This window comes from Protopterus annectens, chromosome 1.part1 (assembly GCF_019279795.1).
Source record: "Protopterus annectens isolate FY-2018-M chromosome 1.part1, PAN1.0, whole genome shotgun sequence".
In the NCBI taxonomy this organism is placed as follows: Eukaryota; Metazoa; Chordata; order Ceratodontiformes; family Protopteridae; genus Protopterus; species Protopterus annectens.
The window spans coordinates 1,670,906,771-1,670,930,817 of record NC_056726.1 but is presented as its reverse complement, the minus strand read 5'-3'; positions in this window follow the sequence as shown (position 1 = coordinate 1,670,930,817).

The window sequence follows — 24,047 nt, the reverse complement described above, 5'->3', positions numbered from 1 at the left end:
TTATGGGCCGTTTTTTACAGCTTAGCCAACTACCCCATATATGAACCAACCCTTGCACCTTGTGTCTGTAAGGTAAACACCTTATTCATTTTGCCAACGTCCCACCTGATAGAGGAATGGTTTAGGAGAGATGAATTTAAACCAAAAGATGAAAAGTTAATACTTCTGGCCCGGGATAGTGGACTACAAACACACTGATTTACAAAATACATTGAACATATGGGAGAAACAAAAAAATTCATAAGATCAAGTAAAACAGAATTGGAAACAGCTGTTCATCTTGTTGCTGGGAGTGATACAATAATGTCAGAGGACCTGTATAAAAGGTATAATAATGTGGCAATATTGTTGCATTGGGGACTGTGCAAACATTACAATATTAAAGTGACTGAGAAGCATTGGAAACATGAGCCACAATGTATTACAGAAAATAATGAAGTTTATATCACATGGGATTACCCATTATCACAAGTTCAAAAACAGAATAGAGAAAAAACAGATATAGTAGTCCATGAAAAGAAGGCAAAAGTAACATTGATCTTGGAACTGCTACACCCAGTGATTGCATGTCTTATTTACAGAGGCCCAAAGTCATAAAAGACTAGTATTTGCAGGAAGAGACAAAGACAATGTGGAAGAAGGATACCCAGACAGTTCCATTAATAGAAGGAGCAATGGGTCTCATAAAAAGAATTTGCATATATTTATTTATATATGCTACTGCTACATGTAAATGACTGAATTGCAGAAGGAGTCAATTCTGGATACATTGTAGCTGCTGCAAAGACCACTTTTTGCTAACATCAAAGACTGAGAGGGTACTAATTTCATAAACTTTAATCATATTTGGATTTAGGAATGGGATTTATTTCTGTCATGGTGTTAGAAACCCAAAATACTTTTATTAACATCAACTTGGGTATATTGCAGATTGCTTGAATTTCAGAAAATCTTTATATTTTTTATTGCGCAAACATAATTTCTAACCACAGAGGTGGTGACCAGAATAACAGACTAGAAATGAAAGAATTACACTTGCAACATTTACTGGCTGCAGATAGATAGCTAGGACTAAATGCAAATGTGAGCAGAAAATGTTATTTAAAATAACTACCAGCAAAGTAACTATATGTATTTCATATTTCAAGATGTTATATATTTTTTTTATTCTTTCTTTAATATTTTTTAATGTACTTGTATTTGTTCTACATCACATGAATGGTGTTTGGTGCCACATGGTTATATATTATATAAATTAAGTTTGTACATTGTTGTTTTACTTCTGAAGTTCCATTGTCTTTTATAAGAATGAAAGCTCTCAATTGATTTTATATTATCTCCTGCACATCTTAAATATGCCTTGATGCTGTTAGTGACTCTGTCAATCCATTTGTTTTTGGATACTAACAGGTTGTTTTAAGTGTTTTGCCACATATAATTTCGTAAGTCTGACAAGAAGTTAGTCCTCTTTCCATCATTTTGTTTCTCCACTTAAATTTAAGCTGATGGGAATTTATTGTAGAGCATTTGCTACCTTTTCTGCAACAATGAAGGACAAAACTTTGGCTTTGGTGTAGCATAATCTACCACCATAAAGCTATGCACTTATGTGTGATGTTTAAGTGCTAACAATCCCCAAGATATCTAAGTCTACCCACTGAAATGGTCCCGCGGTATGAGGTAAAGACACCAAATCCACCCTTGGCACTACTCAATTATCTTGTAGTACCCTTTCATAGGTTCATAGGTTCATAGGTTCATAGGTTGGTACTAGGCTATCAGCCCTAGGGCCTATACAAGCCTAGCCATAACAATTCCCTGGCTATTTCTTCCCACATTATTTACTTTCCTGGACCCCTGTCTAGCAGGGCGACTGCCATGATCCCTGGGGTGAATTTCATTTCTCCCATCCATTCATCAAGGTTCCTCTTGAAGAGGTCCAAAGAGGCACTCTGCTTGACATGTATGGGCAACCTATTCCAGAGTCTGGGGAGTCTCTGGGTCAGGAACCTATCCCTCCAGCATGTTTTGTTTATTGTGATGACAAGGTTTAGATCCCTGGAGCGTGTAGCTCTGAGGGATTGGGATTTCTTTAAGTGTAGCATGTCCAACAGCTCTGGGTTTGACATGGCCTTGTATGTTAAGCAGAGATTGCCTCTGAGTGGACGATATGTGACAGAGTATAGCTGGAGTTTTTTAAGGTGGTCAGAGTAGGGCATCTGCTTTAGGCCTGTGATTCTTTTAGTGAGGTATTTCTGAGGCCTTTCCAGTTGTTGCAGATGTCTTGAGAGGTACATACCAAATGGGGCGTTGTATTCTATAATGGGTCTAATGAGGGATGAGTACAGTGGGACAATGACCTCCTTTTTTCTGGATGAAAAGCCCTTCGTGATGAGGTGTGCCACATAGAAGGATTTCCTGACTGTTGTGGCAATGTGGTTATCGAAGGTGAGACCACTGTCCACCTGTGTCCCTAAGTCTCTTATCACACTTTCTGTGTTTAGTGTACTGCCATCTATATGGTAATTCATGGATACATGTTTTTTTCCCAAAGGGGATAACAATACATTTCTTGGCACTGAGCTTGAGCCCATGGCTCTGGCACCAAGCATCTGTTTCTATAAGGCCCTTTTGTAGAGTATCCACATCATTTGGGATTCAATAATGGCTCCCAGTTTGCAGTCATCTGCAAACTTTGTTAGCCAGAGTCCCTTAGTGTTGACCTGTACTTCAGAGAAGTAGATGCCAAACAAGAGCGGCCCCAGGACTGAACCCTGAGGTACTTTCTTTTGCAATGCCTGCTTAATAAAAATGTTGCTTAAGCCACCTTTTTTATGCTTTTTCCAAAATTTCCTGAAAGGCGAATATCATGGATTGCAGTTAGAAGTACCTGAGAGTTAGTTCTTGGGACCACCAACTGGTGCATCATTTCTCCTAAGCCCACCATTAGGAGTCTATTCTCTGTACAGTAACTTCATTCCCCATTAAAGATCCTCTCCACACTCATAAGAATTGGAAGCCTCCTTGCATACATACCAAATGTCCTATAAGGGGTTCTGAAAAATATAACTGAAAACTCAGTCTCTTTGCAATCATCACTAGTTCCCCTCCAAACAGAATCCAAAGTACTTTTTGACAACTGTTTGTCAAATGTAGACTTACTGCCACCAACCATTATTTTCACATGATGTAACTTCTTCCTGAAGAAGTCTAGTAGTTTTTCAACAACAACAGCTGAGGCTCATGTTCAGATTTGTTGGACCTCTATCAAGATACATCCAAATACCATGGTTTTGGGCAACTTTAACTACCCATCCATTAAGTTGATAAATCACTAGTGCTTAAACTCACTTGCCCAAAAGTTCCTCAACTTTGTTAACTCCAGTGCCCTGGACCAGCTGGTTAACACCCACACAAGGGGTGCCAATATCCTGGATCTGGTACTTACCCATATGGGGGACCACTGTAGCACCCCCATTGTGAGATGTTCCCCAAATCAGTCTCATTGAAAGTAACTATCACACCTGACCCCCCACCTCCCCAGCAGATCTAATCTGAAAACTTCTCCAAAGCAAATTAGAACCTCTTACAGGATGATATCAATAGTTTCACTGCAGCTCCTCCCTCAGATGCAACTGGCAACTATACAGAGTGCTTTATACAAACACCTGTATAACTGCATTGCAGCTCCTCCCTCAGATACAACTGGCAACTATACAGAGTGCTTTATACAAACACCTGTATAACTGCATTGACTCAGGCGTACCTGATAAGACCAAAACAAGCTCCTCAGGAAAGAGCAAACCTACCTAATGGACAACTGCCATTAACAGGCTTTACAATAAGAGGAAGAGATTGCTGTCATAGAGGAAGAGAGAGCGAGTCTTAAACTGGAAACATTTCCTCCTCAGCTTAACCAAGTGAATGAGACTTCTTCTGAAGTCCTCCAAAGCAAACTGCAAATCCAAATTAGCATCTTCAACAAAGGACAACCATAAGGAGTTGCTTAGTTACATCCATAACCTAAAAGTAAAGGCCCAGATTTGTGATGAACTAGTAGTTAATAATACAGCATATACTAAGCTTGTGGACATAGCTAACCTCTGGGCTGACAGGTCATGTAAAAACTTCACTACCCTGTCCCCACCACACTTATCCCATAAAATCCCTACCACCTGTCCTCTACTTTGTATCTATAAAGAACAGGTCATATACACCCTCTGTAAGGCCAAAAACACAGCATCTATGAGACCCGATGACATTCCAGGCTGCATCCTACTTGTGCTCCAACAAGAATTAGTAACACCATTGGGTACTCTTTTCGGCTATAGTCTAAGCACCGGCTTTGTTGCAGCAGAATGGAAAATGGTCACTGTTATCCCTTTGCACAAAGATGGTGCTTCCACTGACCCCAGGAACTATAAACTTATTAGCCTGACTAGCCTTATCTACAATGCCATGCAGTGAATCATCATGGATTTTATCATCAAAGATATAGGTAATCTCCAAAGACTTGACTCTACTCAGTTTGGATTTGTCAAAGGGAAATCATGCCTGTTAAACCTGGTGGACTTCTTTGAGACAGTCACCAAGGCCCTGGATGACAGGAAATCTGTGCATGCAGCCTGCCTAGACTTAGCCAAGGCATTTGACACTATCCCCGACTCAGGCATCATTGACAAAAATCATACAGCTAGGTATCAACCCTATATCATTAGATGGGTTGCAAAGTGGCTTACTAATGGAACCAGTATAGTCAAAATAGGGGAATTCACCTTCAACAGCAGACTTGTAACCAGTAGTGTTCCACAGTGATAAATCCTTGGACCTCTACTGTTTGAAATATTTTTCTCCAAAGTACAAGCAAAAGCTAAAGGTCTATGGCTGACAAAGTGTGCTGATGACTGCAAACTGGGAGTAGTCGTAGAATCTTCAAATGGTGTCAACATCCTACAAGAGGGTCTTACACAAACAAATGATTGGTGCAAAAGTCATGGCCTTAAACTCAATGCAAAAAATGTATTATCATCCCTTTCAGTAAGAACAATGTTTCTGCTAACTACCACATCAGTAGCAACACCTTAAGTATGCACTCAGTGGTAAGAGACCTGGACATACAGGGTAACAGCAATCTTACCTTTGACCACCATATCACCAGAGTGATAAGAAGGCAACCTATATTGCTCATCTCTTAAGTAAGGGCATTGCCTCCAGAAAAAAAAGAAGTTATCACCTCTCTGTACTCATCCTCCATCATGCCAACAATTGAGTACAATGCCCCTTTTGGTATATACCTTTCCAAGCACCTGCAGCAACTGGTGAGACCCCAAAGGTTCCTCACAAGGAAAATTCAAGGTCTTCAGCACCTGTCCTATGTAGACTGTCTGAAATGACTACACTTTATTCTGTTTTATACAGACAACTCTGCCTTGCATGCAATGCAATGTCTGACCCTGCTTTATTGGAAGTGCTTCATATCCATAAGTCAAATGGTATATAGGTTACTCACTCTAAGACCTTAACCTGGTATGTGACATTAATTCAACCTGCTGGAGGGACAGATTTTTCTCCCAGAGGTTACCAAACCTTTGGAACAGACTCCTACTTAATGTGAAGCAGAGCACCTCATTGGCACTCTTCAAATGCAATCTGGACAATTGGATGGGTAACCAGACATTCACACCTGGGGTTCCACCTGTGTTTCTCTTGGACAGGGGCAATAGGTGCTGATCATGGAAATAAGGTTAGAACTTGGCTAGACTTGTAAGGACCCTAGGGCCATTAGCCTAGTAACTTCCTATGATCTTATGAACCTTGAGTTGCTTCACTTTTATAGCACTGTGGAACTTCTTCACGTTTCTTTTGCCTCCCCCATTGTGGCACAGCCCACATTTCAGTTGTGCTTGTGCCACATAGTTAGCTTGGAAATATCTAACTTCAGGATCATGATGTGGACTAGAACCAGTGGTTCCTCCTTTGACTTTGGAACCTGCTGTGAAGATTTAGACTGCCCTTGGTGGGTTCCTTTATACCCATGTATAGTGCTGGTTCCACCATTGCTAATCAGATGCAGGCCACCTTTTTTCATGCATTTTCTCAGAAATGTTACTCTCCCAAGCCAGTAACCAGATTCTCTTGTTTTCAGACAAAGTAAGGAATGCTTTCACATTTATCACCATATCTGTCTACATTTCAGAGGTACTAACTTGGCATCTAATCATCCACCCTCATCAAAACCTCTAAAGCTAGCTATGAAGGCAGAATTGTGGCAGACACTAAAAACAACCACAAAGCCTTCTAGAGTTATATCAAGAATCTCCACGGCAACACCCAGGTTTGCACTGAGTTACTGCACAATGGTACCTCCTATACTGAGTCAACAGATATTGCCAACATACTGGCTGACAGATTCAGTGCCAACTTTACTCGTCTCTTCCTTCTAAAGGACCAATCACAATACTGGAAGAATGCCAGGCACCCAGCATTACTGCAGCACAGGTTAAAGGTGCATTGTCCAAGGCCAAGAACACAGCTTCCATGGGACCAGACAATATCCCTGGCTGTGTTCTACATGAACTACAAAGTAAACTGGCACCACACCTGTGTGCCCTGTTCAATCACAGCCTCACCTCAGGCTTTGTCCTGACAGAATGATGCTCTGCTACAGTCATCCCTCTCCATAAAGGGGAAGCAACTACAGACCCTGGGAATGATTGCCCCATTAGCCTGGTGAGTCTGATATGTAACTCTATGGAGTATATCATCATGGACCTAATTAACGAGGATATAGGGAATCTTCAAACTCTGGATACCACGCAATTTGATTTTGTGAAGGGTAGATCATACCTGTTAAATCTGGTTGGCTTCTTTGAGTCAGTCACCAGAGCTGTGGATGAGGACAAGGCAATTCATACAGCCTACCTCAATCTGGCCAAGACCACTGATACCATTCCCTACTCAGGAATTATTGATAGACTCACCAGACTAGGCATCAACCCCTATATTACTAGGTGGGTTGTAAATTGCCTCACAAATAGATCTCACAGTGTGAAAGTAGCAGACTCCAAGTCAGACTGCTGACCAGTCATGAGTAGAGTCCCACAGGGATCGGTCCTTGGTGTTCTCCAGTTTGGCATCTAATTCTCAGAAGTCCAGGCCAACACAAAGGGACTCTGACTGACCAAGTTCACCGACGATTGCAAGCTGGGAGCCATTATTAACTCACCAAGTGATGTAGGCATCCTACAGAAATGCCTCACTAGGATCAATGACTGGTGTTGAAACCATGGCCTTAAGCTTAATGCCAAAAAATGCATTGTCATTCCCTTTGGGAAAAATTCAGTCCCCACTAATTACCACATTGATGGTAGTCCACTGAACACTGAAGGTATTATAAGAGATCTGGGGACACAGGTTGACAGTAACCTCTCCTTCAACCACCACACTGACACTGTGGTCAGAATGCCCTTCTATGTGGAACATCTCATTACTATGAGTTTTGCATTCAGGTAGAAAGAGGTCATCATCTCTCTCTACGCTTCCCTCATTAGACCAATCATCGAGTATAATGCCCATTTGGCATGTATCTCACTAAACACCTGCAATAGCTGGAAAGGCCGCAAAAGTACCTCACGAAGAGGATCCTAGGCCTTAAATGCATGCCCTACAAGGACAGACTCAAAAAACTCCAGCTTTTCTCTGTCTCATATCCTCTATTAAGAGGTGATTGCTGCTTGACTTACAAAGCCATGTCTGACCCAGCCCTGTTAGAAATGTTACACCTAAAGTAATCCCAATCTCTCCTCACCACATGCTCTGTGGACCTTAGCATCATTACCACAATCAACAGAAGATGCTGGATGGACAGGTTCATAACCCAGAGACTGCCCATGCTCTGGAATAGACTTCCCATACATGTCAAGCAGAGCATCTCACTTGCACTTTTCAAAAGAAATCTTAATGAGTGGATGGGAAATAGAAAGTTCACCCCAGGAATCACTCCAGTGGTTCTACTTGATAGAGGCACTGGGAACTAATGGCGGTATTATGCCAGGGCACTTCTATGGGCTAGGCTTGCAAAGGCTCCAGGGCCATTGGCCTAGTACACACCTATGAACCTAAAACAATAAATGCTTACCTCTATAGTGAAATCACTAAAGCTGAGCTCTAGCTATTTTCTGTAAGATTAAGAGTAAGTTTTACACATTAAAATTAATGTTTTTTAACCTTTACAAAACTATTTTGCAATCACTAAACCTTAAAGTGCCCACATATTTGACTAAATGCAGAAGAGTTAAAACCCCATCAATTCCACAGATGTTGAAATCCGTGAATAAAACTACGAAAGTCATTCCCATTTAACAGTAAGGAAAAAAAATACTACTGACTTTTGTACCAAGAGAAAGAATTTTACATTACTCATAGCCACATGGCAGACTCTCTCTCTGTCTCTCTCTCTCTCATGTCCACACTCCTTTTCTATCTCTCTCTGCAGCTTCAGGCACTCTCTCATCTCAGGCCATTTTCTTCATAGCTCCAATTATTCTTTTCTCCTCGCCTGCTTTATGACTTCACTCTTCCAACACCAGCTCAATTTTTTTTCAGCTGAAGGTATAATCTGAGCTCATCTGCCGGTGGAATGAGTTGTTTTTCTGTCTATATTTCACTCACAGCCACTACCAGCCTGTATCTGGGGTCATTGTACTGACCAGCTGAATCATTGCTGAACTCAAGACAACTGTCAGTTCATCACTGGTCATACTGTCAGAATGGTTTCTATTCAATCTAAATTCTTTATTCAGCTGTGACGGTGAAACTTTTTCATACTCCACATATATACATTTTTATTTGTTTCCTATCTAATCTGTCTCACAAAAGATATCATTTATGCAGTGTATACTGCTATGCATTTGTCTTATAGCTGTAAGTGTGCATGCACGATTTTATAGGCTTAGAGGTAAGTACTAGGCCAGCTACCCTTACGGGTCATTTTAAGCTTAGCTAAATTCCCTTTTGGTGCTTGATGTAACCTATTCAATTTGGTGTGAGATTGGCCTTACCCATCCCATAGTTGACAATTATACATTATCCCTAGTGACAATAACTGGAATCATACCACAGATAATTTGAGGAGACACATGCATGGGTAAAGCAATTAGGAACTGCCTCTGTCCTTTAGTAGTACAGGGGAAGTTGTTCTTCAATATGGATAGGGATAAACTTTGTTCTATATGGATGGGGAGTTTGTTCCAGAGCAGCAGTATTCTCCGCGAGATATACTTGCCCCCCAATAAATCATTCTGTTAATGCTGTAGAAGAGGTTTAGTTTCCTAGACAGAATGCTTCTAATGCAATTTGACTTGTTAATGTGCAGTAAAATCAATCAGTATTGGGTCAGAGAATGCTGGACACAGGTCATCTCTTAGCAGTGTGTAGTATACCAAGTATAGTGACAGAGTTTGAGTCTGTCCATGTAGGACATATTGCTTGTGCCTTGTATACTTTTAATAAGCTACCTCTGGGGGCATTTCAGTTGGTATATGTTTCTGGACAGATACATGCCAAAGGGGCATTGTACTTGATGAGAGCTGAGTAAAGGGGGACAATGACATCCCTAGATCTAGACACAATTCCTTTGTTTATAAGCTGTGCAATATATCAGGACTTTCTTATTATAATGAATACATTAGTCATAAGTTAGGTCAGACTCCACATAAATTCTCAAATCTAAAACAACTAGGCCAAGTGCTTTCTCAATGTGGTAGTTCCCCAGAGTAGATGACGTCCAAAAGGATACAATAATGCATTTTTTGACATTCAGTTTTAGTCCATGATTTTGACACCAATTATTTATTTGGGATGCACCTTCCTGCAGGATGGTTAAGCCATTTAGGGACTCAATGGCTGCTCGTAGCTTAAAGTAATCTGCGACCATAGTTATTCATTGTCCTCAGGTATCGGCTTTTACTTCAGAGAAGTGGATACCAAACAAGAGTGGTACCAACACAGAACTCTGGGGGACTCCACAAGTGACTGGTCTCTTTGTAAAAGTAGCTTCCCCTATTTTGATTTACTACATCCTGTCTGCATGCCAGTTGGCTTTCCAGTGGGTGACCTAGGGGGATTATTTAGCTTTCTATTGTACCTGAGTGGGAATTTGTATCAAAAGCTGTGGCCAGGTAGAAGTATAAGATGTGTACTGTTTTACCTTCATCCAAAAATGTTCACCAGATTAAGTCAACATGACCTGCCCTTGACAAATCCAAACTGAGATGGGTCCAGTGTTTAGAAGTTCTCTATGTCCTTATAGATTAGTTCCAAGATAAATCTTTCCATGACTTTGCATACAAGGCTGGTCAGACATTTGGGTCTGTAATTGCCTGTGTCCATGGAAAGTCCTCCCTTATACAGGGTGAATAGGATTATAAGATCATAGGATCATAAGAGATTACTAGACTATCAATCCATAGGTCATTTTAAGCCTAGCTGTTTCAACCTAATGTAATACCTTAGGGATACTAGTCAATACACAAGATTGCATTTAGTAATGAATGCTCATGTCTGGGAGGGTTGTGGGTGTTATCCCTGGTAAGAATTTATGGTGCCCCATCCACTCATCCAGGTTCCCCTTAAACAGTGTCATAGACGTGCTCTGTTTCACATGAATTGGTAGCCTATTCAAAAGACATGCAATCACTGGGAGATAAATCTGTCCCTCCAGCATGTCCTATTTAAATCGCAGGCCATATTTAAGTCCCTGGAATGGGTAGCCCTAGACCATTTTAATTTATGGATATGCAGTAAGTTCATTAGGTTTGGGTCTAGGTTTGCTCTCTAGAGCAGGCATAATTATCCCTAAAATTTATATGAAACAGAGAATAGTGACAGGGATTTTAGTCTGTCTATGTAAGGCACATGCTGGAGTTCCTTAATCTTCTTTGTGAGAAACCTCTGAGGCCTCTCAAATTGCTGCAGGTGCTCAGTATGGTACCTACTGAATGGGACGTTGTACTCAATTATGAGCCAGATAAGTGCTAAGTATAGGGGGTTATAACATCTTTTGCTATTGAGGCAATGCATTTACTAATCAAATGAGCTATTTGAAAAGATTCCTTACAATGGTAGACACATAGTGGTCGAACTTAAGATCAAGGTCAACCTGTGATCCCAGGTCCCTTACCATTTCATGGGTACTTAGGTAAATGTTATTGATTTGGTAGTGTGAAGGGACATTGTTTGTGCCAAAGGGAATGGTGATGCATTTCTTTGCTTTCAGTTTGAGATTGTGGCTAATACACCAATTGTTGGTATGTGTGAGACCATCCTAGAGTATACTGACATCATTTGGGGATTCAATGATTGCACCTAGTTTGCAGTCATCTGCAAACTTGGTCAGCCACAACACTTTTGTTTTGACCTAAACTTCTAAGAAGTTATACTATAAAGCGAATTTTGATTTGGTTTGAGTTTTGGTTTGTTCGCTTTCATCTCCTTTGCTGGTTTTTTGTGCTTATTGAGATGTCAGAGAATCCAGGGGCAGAGACCGAGAAGGGAGAACTGAGGAAAGTGATTGGCCAACTATCACAGTTGATTGAGTGATTGACACCGGCTTGTCAGTCCATAGTGGTTCTTGCTTCTGGCAACAGTTCCTATTCTGAGTTTGTTCATAGTCAACGGAACTTTCCTAGAACTGGCCCTACTTGTAACAACTTAGCTCAGGATAAACCAAATGGGTTACCTGAACACCAGGACATGGATTTCGATGAATTTCCTCAGCTTTTGCGTTCCAATGGCGGGATTCGCAGCAGAACTGAAAATGGACTTCAAGCAGAGGACACAGGGGGTGTTACACACTCCAAGCAAGGTGACTTTCCTAAAAAACATCACTTTGTTGACTATAATGCTTTTATTGGTAAAAAATATTCTTTAAATTTTACCAAAACTGCTATGGACAATTTGGAACCTGTTGCTCGACCATACAGAGATAACCTAGATTCACTGTACTTTTATATGGATAAATATAAACACCTGGGATGTGATTGTACTTTTCTTAAAGAATGTTTAAATAAGAACATTGTCCCAAAAGGTTTACGGGTTTGTAAATTTCCAAACCGGGTTGAAGAGGGCTCAGAATTTCATACAGAATTAATACAAATCTTTGATAAATGTGGCTTAGATGTTGTGAGGGCCATTCTTACTGAAAATGAGAGGGTTAGAAACATACTTTTAAGTAAAATGGAAACAATCAACTCAGCTATTATTAACGACCTCCTTTTTACCGTGGAGTCAGAAAAAGCTCTATATCACAACATTTTTTTCCCAAATTGACCAAGATTGTATTAAAAATATGAACAGAAAGCAAGGTAAATTGGACAGGTACCTTAGGGAATACCAGGAAGGGGTCACCTGTCTTAAAACTAGACCGTTCAATACATTTACTGAAAACGAAATCCAGGTAGGAACAACAGGCCCAATGTTGACCAAATGGTGCTTGAAGAAGTACAACACGATTCATTACGTGAAAATCACAGAGGTGACCCTTTAGACTACTCACCTCCACTTCAGAGGTCAGACAGAATACGGAAACAGAACCCAGTTTTTTTGCAATTATTACAACCACAGGGGGAACCACAGGAGGTAGAAGCTTTACCTACCAACCCACTTATCTGTCAGCAAGGTAATACTTTCGAGTTTCAAGGTTATAAAATTTTTAACTACAGTAACCTGGATATTAATTTGGATTATTTCAAATTGTTTCCCAAAGGTTTTAAGTTCATTCCCACCAGAAAAGCCAATATATCAAGGACTATTGTTGACTTGAAACTTTTTTAAGGAAAAAGAATTTCATTTTAATATTTCATGATGCAAAATCAACACCCGTACACCTTCCTTATTTAAGAAAAAAAGTGTGATTAACCCTCCCCTTCACTCACAGCTCAAAAATTTGGAAAACCTATTAGAAAGGGAAATTAGGAAGGCTGTGAACGACCATCAAATTAATTGTAATCTTTCTAAAGAAGAGAGAAGTTTACTAAACAATCTGAAGAACAATAAATTTATTAGAATTATGCAACCAGACAAAGGTGGTGGGACAGTACTTATGGACTCTATTGTTCATGAATCTAAAATGAAAGACCAGTTATACAATTCCTCTAAATACTCTAGAGCATCTATTAATGAGGTTAATATTTCCAACTCCAAAATTAGCATTATGTTGAACGACCTACTATTGGAAGGCTCTATCAACATTGATACATTCAATTTTTTGTTCAACAAAAACCCAAGGGTACCTTCAGCCTTTGGTATTTTGAAGGTGCACAAGGACCCAGAAGACCCACCCCTACATTTAATTGTTTCTTCAGAAGGGTACGTTACTTTCTCCCTTGTCAACTTCGTAGATTTAAAATTAAAGGACTTGGCTAATAATGGTGACATAGTGTTTAATGGCTCCTGGGACTTCTTTAGGCAAGTTAAGCCCAACTTACATTCTTCTGATATCCTTTTTGTGACCCTGGATATTGTAGATTTATTTGGGTCCATACCGCATGACACAGGGCTTTTATGGTTGGAAGAGAGTAGGATAGAAAGTGGGCTAACTTCTTCCAACGATTTCAGAAATTGTCTCCTATTTATGGAGATTATACTTAAAAACAAGTTTATGTACTTTCAAAGGGAGTTTTTTAAGCAAGAAAGGGGTGTTGCTATGGGGGCCAAATGTGCCCCCACTTATGCTAATATTGTTTTATCCTGGTGGGAAAAAAACTATATGTTATTAATTCTGAATATGCTAGCTCTTGGTGTTTTTACAAACGTTTTCTTGACAACATTTGTATTTTTTGGATAGATTCCCAGGAAAGATTTTTTGATTTTCTCACTTACATGAAATGAACTACTAATTTCTTGGATTTTACGTACAATCTTAACTTTCAAGAACTGATATATCTGGACATTTCCCTGACTAAGTCCAACAATGCTTTTTCCTCAAAAATACATTGGAAAAAAACTTTCTCTAATTCCTATCTTCATTTTAAAAGTGGCCATCCCTTTTTTCAGAAGAAGAATTTATGAAAGGGACAATTAGTTAGGATTAGTCGCATGACCTTTTGTGACCAAGAATTTTCTAAGGAATGTGATTTTGTAGTGGACATGTTTAGGGAGAGAGGATATTCAGAAATCTTAATTCATCAGATTACTCAGTTAGTTAGAATCAGTAGATAGGGGAAATTTGTGCCCATTTTGGGCTAGGATTACTGTGTTTCAGTTGATACTGTAGTTAACGATAACACTTCCAATAGTTGGGAACAGGCATATATCATGGACTACACTGGTGACTCAGGTATAATCAAACAAATAGTCACCAGGAAATGGGATTGATTTACACAGATTTCTGACTTGGAGTTGGTGCACAGTCAACCCTTAAAGTTTACCTACAGAAAAGACTTGAATTTCAGGCAACTATTTGAGTTTGGTGGTGGTCAAAAAGCAGGAGGATTTTCCCACAGGGTCAGAGTTGCTGGAGCCATGTCAGACTCAAAGCCTGTCACAAGTGGTGTCCCACAGGGCTCAGTCCTGGGTCCACTCTTGTTCGGCATCTACTTTTCTGAAGTACAAGCAAACACAGGAGGGTTATGGCTGACAAAGTTTGCAGATGACTGCAAACTGGGCCATAGTCAACACATCTGACACAGATATCCTTCAGAAGGGCCTCACAGAAATGGATAACTGGTGCCAGAGCCATGGCCTAAAGTTAAATGCCAAGAAATGCATAGTCATACCCTTGGGAAAAACAAGGTTACCCCTAGCTACCATATAGGTGGCAATCCACTGAGCACAGAAGAAGTCATCAGGGATCTGGGGACCCAGGTTGACAGTAGCCTTCGTTTGACACTCATGTTGCTAAAGTAGTTAGGAAAACCTTCTACATTGCCCACCTGATCATGAAGGGATTCACATCTAGATCAAGGGAGGTCATCGCCCTGTACTCATCACTCATTAGACCTATGATTGAGTACAATGCCCCATTCGAATGTATCTGACCAGACACCTGCAGCAGCTGGAAAGGCCCCAAAAGTTCCTCACCAAAAGGATAAAGGGTCTCAAAATATGTCTTATGCTGCCCGACTGAAAGAACTCCAGCTCTATTCAGTCTCATACCGCTTGCTCAGAGGTGACCTGTGCCTGACATATAAGGCCATGTCAAACCCTGATTTGATGAATATGCTTCACCTCAAAAATCTAGATCCCTCAGAACCACAAGGCGGAGACTTAAACCTTGACACGGTTATTAATAGAACATGCTGGAGGGACAGATTCATCACCCAGAGACTCCCTATGCTGTGGAACAAAATCCCGGTACATGTGAGGCAGAGCACCTCGCTGGCCTTGTTCAAGAGGAATCTTGACCGATGGATGGGGGATCGCAGATATACCCCAGGGATTACTTCAGTGTCACTGCTTGACAGAGGCACAGCAAAATAATAGGCATAGTTTTATTCAAACTAAAGGGGTGGCGAAAGCCAAATAACTATGGGCTAGGCTTATAAATGCCCTTGGGCAGATAGCCTAGTATGAACCTATGAACCTATGAACCTATGGAAGAGTTGGTACCTACAAATGCGTTTTTTGTTCGCAATGCCAGCAAGTAGCCAACCACTCCAGTATATACATACCCAGTAGAAATAGGCAGATCATGAGCACCAATTTTTACAATTGTAACACTCACGGGGTAGTCTATGTAGTTACCTGCCACCACTGTAACTCATTTTATGTTAGTAAGACTGAGAGAAAATTAAAGATTAGAATCTATGAACATTATCACGAAATGAGGAAGCAGAATGCCAACAATGCACTATTTCATCACACCTTAACATGTAAACAAGCATCCTATAGTTTTTTTGTATTGGAAATGGTTCCCAAAGAGGTCAGGGGTGGTATGTGGGAGGCCAAGCTAGAATACAGAGAGCTGTATTTGCAGATTATTTTGGACGCCACAAAACACCCAGGTTTAAACAATTTGTTATCTATTACTCCAGTGCTCAAACTAAGAGCCGCAAAACTTTAGAATTATTAAACTGTAGTAGATGGTGTTGTAAACAACACTTCTGTATTTTTAATTTGGTTTTCAGTATTTTTAACAAGTTTTAAACACGTAACACTACAAAATGTCAATTTATGTATTTGAACATTTTTGAGAAATTTATTTCACTCATTTAATGATTTTCTTTTATTGTGTCAAAGGAAAAAATATACTTTAAAAATGATCAAAAGACGGTAGGTTCAGGTTAAGGCACTTTACTCTTGCAGCAAGGAGACAAAAATGTGTTAATACAGAGTTTATCTAACTAGAAACAGGAAATACTTTCATTTTTATAGACTTTCTAATAAGACATTGCCTACCAAGCTGATGTAACAAATCACAAATCTTTTCATCATCATTTACTAACAATTAGGCTCATGCAATTTTGCTGATTTATCAATTTTTGTGAGAAACTTCCTAAGGAAAACAACGTGGCCTTGGTTACCACCGGTTAGATACATGCAATGTTACCATTCAAGGTACTATGGTTAATTCAAGCACAAAGCTAGCAGTTCATTTCTCTAACAATCCTTTGTCTACATTATCTCTAAGCTTCTGCAGCTGTACATGTTCTCATACTTCGAACAGAGCTGATTGTTTAGAATCATTACATTTACAGGATATAGCATTGTTCATTCATTCTCTCCTGACCTAGCAGATAAGCACCTGCTTCTCAAGTACATTTCCAAAAGGCATAAACATGAATATTGCTGTGCTAGCAATTACTAGGTCAGAGGGCATCTTGCAAGTTTCAGAAAGTACACTGCAGTTTCAAAAAGCATCTTTTTAGTCTCATATGAAACTTAATTTATATATATAAAACAGTGCATATAAAATAGAATGAAAAATGTGTTAACTCATTTAGTTTCTAATTAGCATTAAGTATACACACATTAATACATATTTTTCTGACATTTCCCCCCTGTTAATACTTTTTAATTCTATTTTCAAAAATAATAAACAGTTTGCTTCTTTTCCTAACCTCTTCCATTCAGGATTTGCAGTTAAGAAAGTCATTCAGTTTAAACTTTTATGAAAGTGTTTCACATTCTAGCAGCTCTTCAAATTCAGTACTCTGGTGCATAGTCTCAGAAACTGATATATCTATAAATTCTTTGATTAATTTCTTCATGCAGGGGATTCCACAACAAACACAAACTCCTATCAGGAGTAATCCCACACCAATGGCAATCAAGATGTTCATAAGGATAGAACGCCACCCCCCCCAAACAAATTCTGGAAAAAGTCCGTCAGAGGATTTGGGCCTGGTTTGGTCATGGCCGACACTTGCTGAATCACCTCAAGGCGGTCATTAATTTTATGTTGATGATCTGGTATAAATGCATAGCATTCTTCTTTGATTAAAGTGCACGTTCCACCCCTCGCCGCTAGGGTGAAGTCAAGAGCTATTCGGTTCTGGAGCACTACAGTTCTCATAGCATTCAGTTCATCACTTATCAATTCAAGAGCAGAGAAAGTTGCATTACTCATCACTTCAAGAAGTTTAGACAGTTTTCACAGCTCCTAAATTGATTTAACTGCACCATATGCAGGTAATATGCCTGCCCACGATATGACAGTGTCACTCAAGTCCATGTGCATAAGTTTGGTACCCACAGTATGATGGTCTTTCCAGCCCGCCTCGATCTGTCCCATTGGATTCTCAGGCTTTTTAACAGTTTTCTTGGTCACATCTCAGGTATTTCGAATATTTCCCTGAGGCAAGACTGCAGTGTGTCGTATGGCCGGGACCAGGTACCCCAAAAAAACCACTGCCGGACCAATTCTCAGGTAACCATTTATATGCTTTTTTACCGCACACAAAATAGCAATCCTCTACTTTAGTAGTTACTTTGTTACGAAAAGACTGCCCTGCATGAAACATTTTCCTATCTATTACAGATAACTGTTTAAAAAGTACAGGATTACGTTGCACTTGATCAAGAGTCTTATGCATGGATTTAAGAAATGAGTCATAATCTGAACTACAAGTTCCACCCAGATTGTTTTTGGTATAACATTTATATTGTACGGTCACATTACACTTGCTCCAACCCACTTGTATTGTGTCATTCTTGTAAAAACATACAATTCCCTTTTGTATCACAGGCAAACACAGTGCTACCTTATCATATGCTTTAATAGATACTGTGTCAAAAACCAGATTTTCCCAGGTCTCATTGACCCCTAGGGGGATAGCAGTCATTAATAACCTCCTGTATGCTGTTGGTATGGCTGTGCAGATCCAGCAGTTCGAAACATTAAAAGTCTCAGCATACACACGTGTAATTGCCTGATAAGTGTTAAAGTTCGGGTGCCAGTCTATGTCTGGTTCATCACGTTTAATCAGTTCAACTTTTGTGGCAGGAAAAAGGAAAGGCCACAACAAAAAGAACAATGTTATTAGCATAGCTATCGAAATAATCATGCAAGTTTTCTGAGGTTGTTCAGTGTCTCTATTCACTCTATACCTGGTCATTTTGTTCTTGTTGTACAACAGTAACAAGGTTTTTGTCCAGTTCAAAGTTCTTAACCAGTTTACAGTGTGTCAAATGAATCCAGGATGCTCGCTCCACGATCTTGACTGCAGTGGGTGTCGACAGTAGTACCTGGTATGGCCCTTCCCACTTCAGAGAACTCCAATTTTTTCTCTTCACTATCTTCACCCAGACCCAGGTCCCTGGGGATACTGTTGCTTCCGATTTCGTTTGCTCTTTATCTGAAACAGAATTTAACTGCAAAAGTTTGTTATTCAAAAATCGCCTCATATACCCTGCAAGTGAACTGTCAGCCTCCTGCTCTGCAGACATGAGAGGTTTCCATTCAGGTGTATAATATGCCCTCCCAAACAAAACTTCAAAAGGAGTTAATCCTTTTGCATTTGGAACAGTTCTCATGCTCAACAGTGGCAGAAGTAAATAGTGCACCCAGTTCTTTTGTGTCTCACTAATTAATTTCCTAAGTTTATTCTTCAACACCCCATTATGCCTCTCTACTAATCCTGCAGATTGGGGGTGGTATGCACAGTGGTTTTTCAGCACTATCCCGAAATAGCGACTAAGTTGTTGTATTGTTTGGTTTACAAAATGTGTGCCATTGTCACTATAAATCTTTTCTGGTATGACAAATCTAGGTATAATTTCTTTGACAAGGACTTTTGCAACAGTAGCTGCATCTGGATTTTTAGTTGGAAAAGCTTCCACCCATTTGGAAAACATATCTATAGTGACAAGGGAGTACTTCTTATTTTCACATTTGTTCAGTTCTATAAAATCCATACAAATAGTATGAAACGGATACGGTGGTGTAGGGAAACTCCCTTGCTTAGGTTTCAATGCCGCTTGTGCATGATGCTTGCTAAAAACATGGCATGCTGCACAAAACTTTTTTGTGTAATTAGTAAATCAATACGTCGTAAACACTCGATTCACTAACTGTACCATCCCCCCTGTTGAGACATGGCTCTGCCCATGGCTCAGCAAAGCTGCATATCTAAATAAGTTAGATGGTAAAATTGGCTTCTTTTCTTTGGAGATGTACAGTCCCTTCTCAAGGATTGTTCCTCTTTTTATCCATTTTTGTTTTTCTACATTTGTAGTAAGTGTCTGCATTGTTTTTAACATTACTAAATCTAAAATCTCAGAAGGTTGTAATTCTTCGCTCAAAAGAAAAACTTCTGAAGCTGAAGACGCCTGTTTTGCAGCTGTATCAGCCCTCGCATTACCTTTTGAAATTCTATCCTGTTGCTTGGTATGAGCTACGCATTTGCAAATAGCTACTTTCTGAGGTAACTGAATAGAGTCTAATAAATCTAAAATAAATTGCGCATGGTTAATTGGTTTACCAGTAGATGTTATCATTCCTCTATTTTTCCACTGTTGCGTAAAAACATGTACAGTACAAAAAGCATACTGACTGTCAGTAAAAATATTCACTGTCTTGCCTTTTGCTGAGGCACATGCCCTCGTTAAGGCAATCAATTCTGCTGCTTTTGCAGATAAGTTGTGTGGTAAAGACTTCACTTCTAAAATCTCGGTATCAGAAACTACTGCATACCCCACTAGATTCTGTCCTATAGGACCCCTCCTGCACAAGCCGTCCACATAGTATGTCACCTTGGCATCATCCAAGGGAACATCTGTAAGATCTTTTCTAGGTAGTGTCTTTTGCTCAATCTCCTGCAGGCAGCAGTGTGGTTTGTCATCTGCAGGGGTTGGGAGCAAGGTTGACAGATTCAAAGGTGTGCATCGTTCAGTTGTCATATGAGGTTGGCTCAACAGTATAGTCATACAGGAAAGATGTCTAGCAGGAGAAAGATATGCTACTTTTTCTTGCAGTAAAATAATCGCAACTGCATGAGGCACTCTCAATGTGAGAGGGTGGAACAATACTACTGAGGCTGAAACCTGCACTGCCATTGCAGCTGCAACTACTGCTTGTACACAGTGGGGCAAGGATCGCACCACTGGGTCTAGCTGTGATGAATAGTAAGCTATGGGGCGTTGTTTGTCCCCATGCTTCTGTGTTAACACTGATGTCATATATCCTTGTTTACAGTCTACAGTTTGGAAAAATCACTTATGATAGTTTGGTAATCCTAAAACTAAGGAAGATGCTATCAGTTGTTTCAGTTTGCAGAAAGCTGATTCTGCTTCTGGTATCCGCTGTAATAAATTCTGTGCTGCCATCGGCTTTTTGAATATCAAATTAGTCAGTGGAGCAGATTCCAAAGCATAATTTGGTATCCAACTCCGACAAAAGTTAGCAGTTCCCAGGAAGGACATCATTTCCTTCTTGGTAGTTGGTCTAGGTGCTTGTAATATTGCCATTTTTCTGTCTTCATCTAATATTCTGCCCTGTTTGGATATTACATATCCCAGGTATTTAACCTGTTCTCTCCAAATTTGCAGTTTGTTCTTGTTTACTTTGTGTCCTTGAGTAGCTAAAAATTGTAATAATGCTATGGTATCTTCTCTGCATTCTTGCTGGGTGGGGGCTGCCAGCAGAATGTCGTCTACGTAAAGTAAAATCTGACTACCTTTCGGTGGGATAAATCCCACCAGGTTACTTGCCATTTCTTGTGCAAATATCGTTGGACTTTCACAATATCCCTGTGGTAATCACGTATATGTATACCGTTTCCCCTGAAATGTAAATGCAAACCAATGTTGGCTGTCTGGGTGTATCGGTATCGAGAAAAATGCATTGCTAATATCTACCACAGAAAAATACTTCTGTTGAGGTTTTAAATCATTTAACAAGGTGTGTGGATCTGGCACTGTTGGTGCCCTAGGTATAACTGCGTTATTCACAGCTTGTAAATCTTGGACCATATGCCATTCCCCGTTTGCTTTCCCAACAGGAAATAAGGGTGTATTACATGGTGAATCAGGAGATTCTATTAAGACTCCTTCCTTAAGTAAGGCTGCTATTATAGGTTTGATCCCTATCTCTGCAGCCTTTCTCAAGGGATACTGTCTTTTCTGAGGTCTAAATGCTGATTTTGGCTTAATAGTAACTGGTCCTGCTGTACGAATAAGTCCTACATCTGATTTCCCTGTTGACCAGAGAGTCTCTGGTATGTCTCACAAGGCTTTTTCCTCTTCCTCCAGTAAGAGTAATACTCAGCTATCCTCACTTGCCTGTGAGTGCACAGCTGGGTGTGTCTGTGTTATCCAATTCAATTTCTGCTTCTGTACTCCTTGTTCATAGGTTCATAGGTTCATAGGTTCATACTAGGCTATCTGCCCAAGGGCATTTATAAGCCTAGCCCATAGTTATGTGGCTTTCGCCACCCCTTTAGTTTGAATAAAAACTATGCCTATCATTTTGCTGTGCCTCTGTCAAGCAGTGACGCTGAAGTAATCCCTGGGGTATATCTGCAATCTCCCATCCATTGGTCAAGATTCCTCTTGAACAAGACCAGAGAGGTGCTCTGCCTCACATGTACCGGGATTTTGTTCCACAGCATAGGGAGTCTCTGGGTGATGAATCTGTCCCTCCAGCACGTTCTATTTATAACCGTGTCAAGGTTTAAGTCTCCGCCCTTGTGGTTCTGAGGATCTAGATTTTTAAGGTGAAGCATATTCATCAAATCTGGGTTTGACATGGCCTTATATGTCAGGCACAGGTCACCTCTGAGCAAGCGGTATGAGACTGAATAGAGCTGGAGTTCTTTCAGTCGGGCAGCATAAGACATATTTTGAGACCCTTTATCCTTTTGGTGAGGAACTTTGGGGCCTTTCAAGCTGCAGCAGGTGTCTGGTCAGATACATTCCGAGAGGGCATTGTACTCAATCATAGGTCTAATAAGTGATGAGTACAGGGGACGATGACCTCCTTGATCTAGATGTGAATCCCTTCATGATCAGGTGGGTGATATAGAAGGTTTTCCTAACTACTTTAGCAACATGAGTGTCAAGCGAAGGCTACTGTCAACCTGGGTCCCCAGATCTCTGATGACTTTTCTGTGCTCAGTGGATTGCCACCTATATGGTAGCTAGGGGTAGCCTTGTTTTCCCAAAGGGTATGACTATGCATTTTTGGCGTTTAACTTCAGGCCATGGCTCTGGCACCAGTTATCCATTTCTGTGAGGCCCTTCTGGAGGATATCTGTGTCAGATGTGTTTCGACTATGGCCCAGTTTGCAGTCATCTGCAAACTTTGTCAGCCCCATAACCCTCCTGTGTTTGCTTGTACTTCAGAAAAGTAGATGCCGAACAAGAGTGGACCCAGGACTGAGCCCCACTTGTGACAGGCTTTGAGTCTGACATGGCTCCAGCAACTCTGACCCTGTGGGTTCTGTCACTTAGCCAGTTTGCAACCCATCTTGTGATGTATGGGTTTACATTCAAGCTGATGAGTTTTTCGATGATACCTGAGTGGGGTATTGTGTCGAAGGCCTTTGCCAGGTCGAGGTAGGCTGTATGGACTGCCTTTCCCTCATCAATGGCCTTGGTGACTGTCTCGAAAAAGTCAACCAAGTTTAAGAGGCAGGATCTGCCTTTGACAAAGCCAAACTGAGTTGGATCCAAAGTCTGCAAGTTCCCTATGTCTTTATTTATGAGTTCCATTATGATCCTCTCCATGGCTTTGCAGATAAGGCTTGTCAAGCTAATGGGCGGTAATTTCCAGGGTCTGTGGAGGCACCGCCCTTATGAAGTGGGACCACAGTCGCCGTCGCCACTCCTTGGGTGCGTATCCTGAGGTGAGGCTAAGATTAAACAGCTGTCCTAACTGTGGGTTTAATTCCTCATTGAGTTCATGAAGCACAGCCGGGGACACCATCCGGTCCCATGGATGCTGTGTTTTTTGCCTTAGTGAGGGCAGTTCTCACCTGGGCGTTGGAGATGTTTGGGGGGCTACAATCCTCTGGAATAGATATCTCTCCTTTTGGCGGGGAGGGGGGGGAGAAGTTTGCACTGAACCTGTCAGCCAGTATGTTGGCAATGTGTGTAGGTTCAGTAATTTTCACATCATTTTGAACTAATTCTGAGCATATCTGGGAGTTTGAGAGTTCTAACTCTGTCTGGTTTTCCCACCTTATGACTTTTTCTCCTAGGTCTGCCCACTTCAGATTTCTATTTTTAGTTAAGCTCACATGTGGTAATCGATTAGATTTCTAAAGTGCTAAAAATTCCTGGGGCAACGAACAGCTTATTACACTGTTTCCTTCTGTGTCCCAGTACAAATTTCATAATACTAGCCTATTAGCATGGTTTTTAAACAACTCTTGCTCATATTCTTTATCAGGTCCTGGTCTATTACAGTAATATAGAGTACAATGCAACAAATGCTGTTTGTCAGTATCAAGGGAGGGGGATTTGCTGATGGCTACATTCATCAGTTCTTCGGTTACTGCCCCTGGACCAATCATAACTAAGTCCTGGTTGTACCAATAATATGTCTCACCCTCCGGTCGCACTACAAAAGTATCCATTTGTCGCTGTGCTTCCATACCCTGCATAGTTGG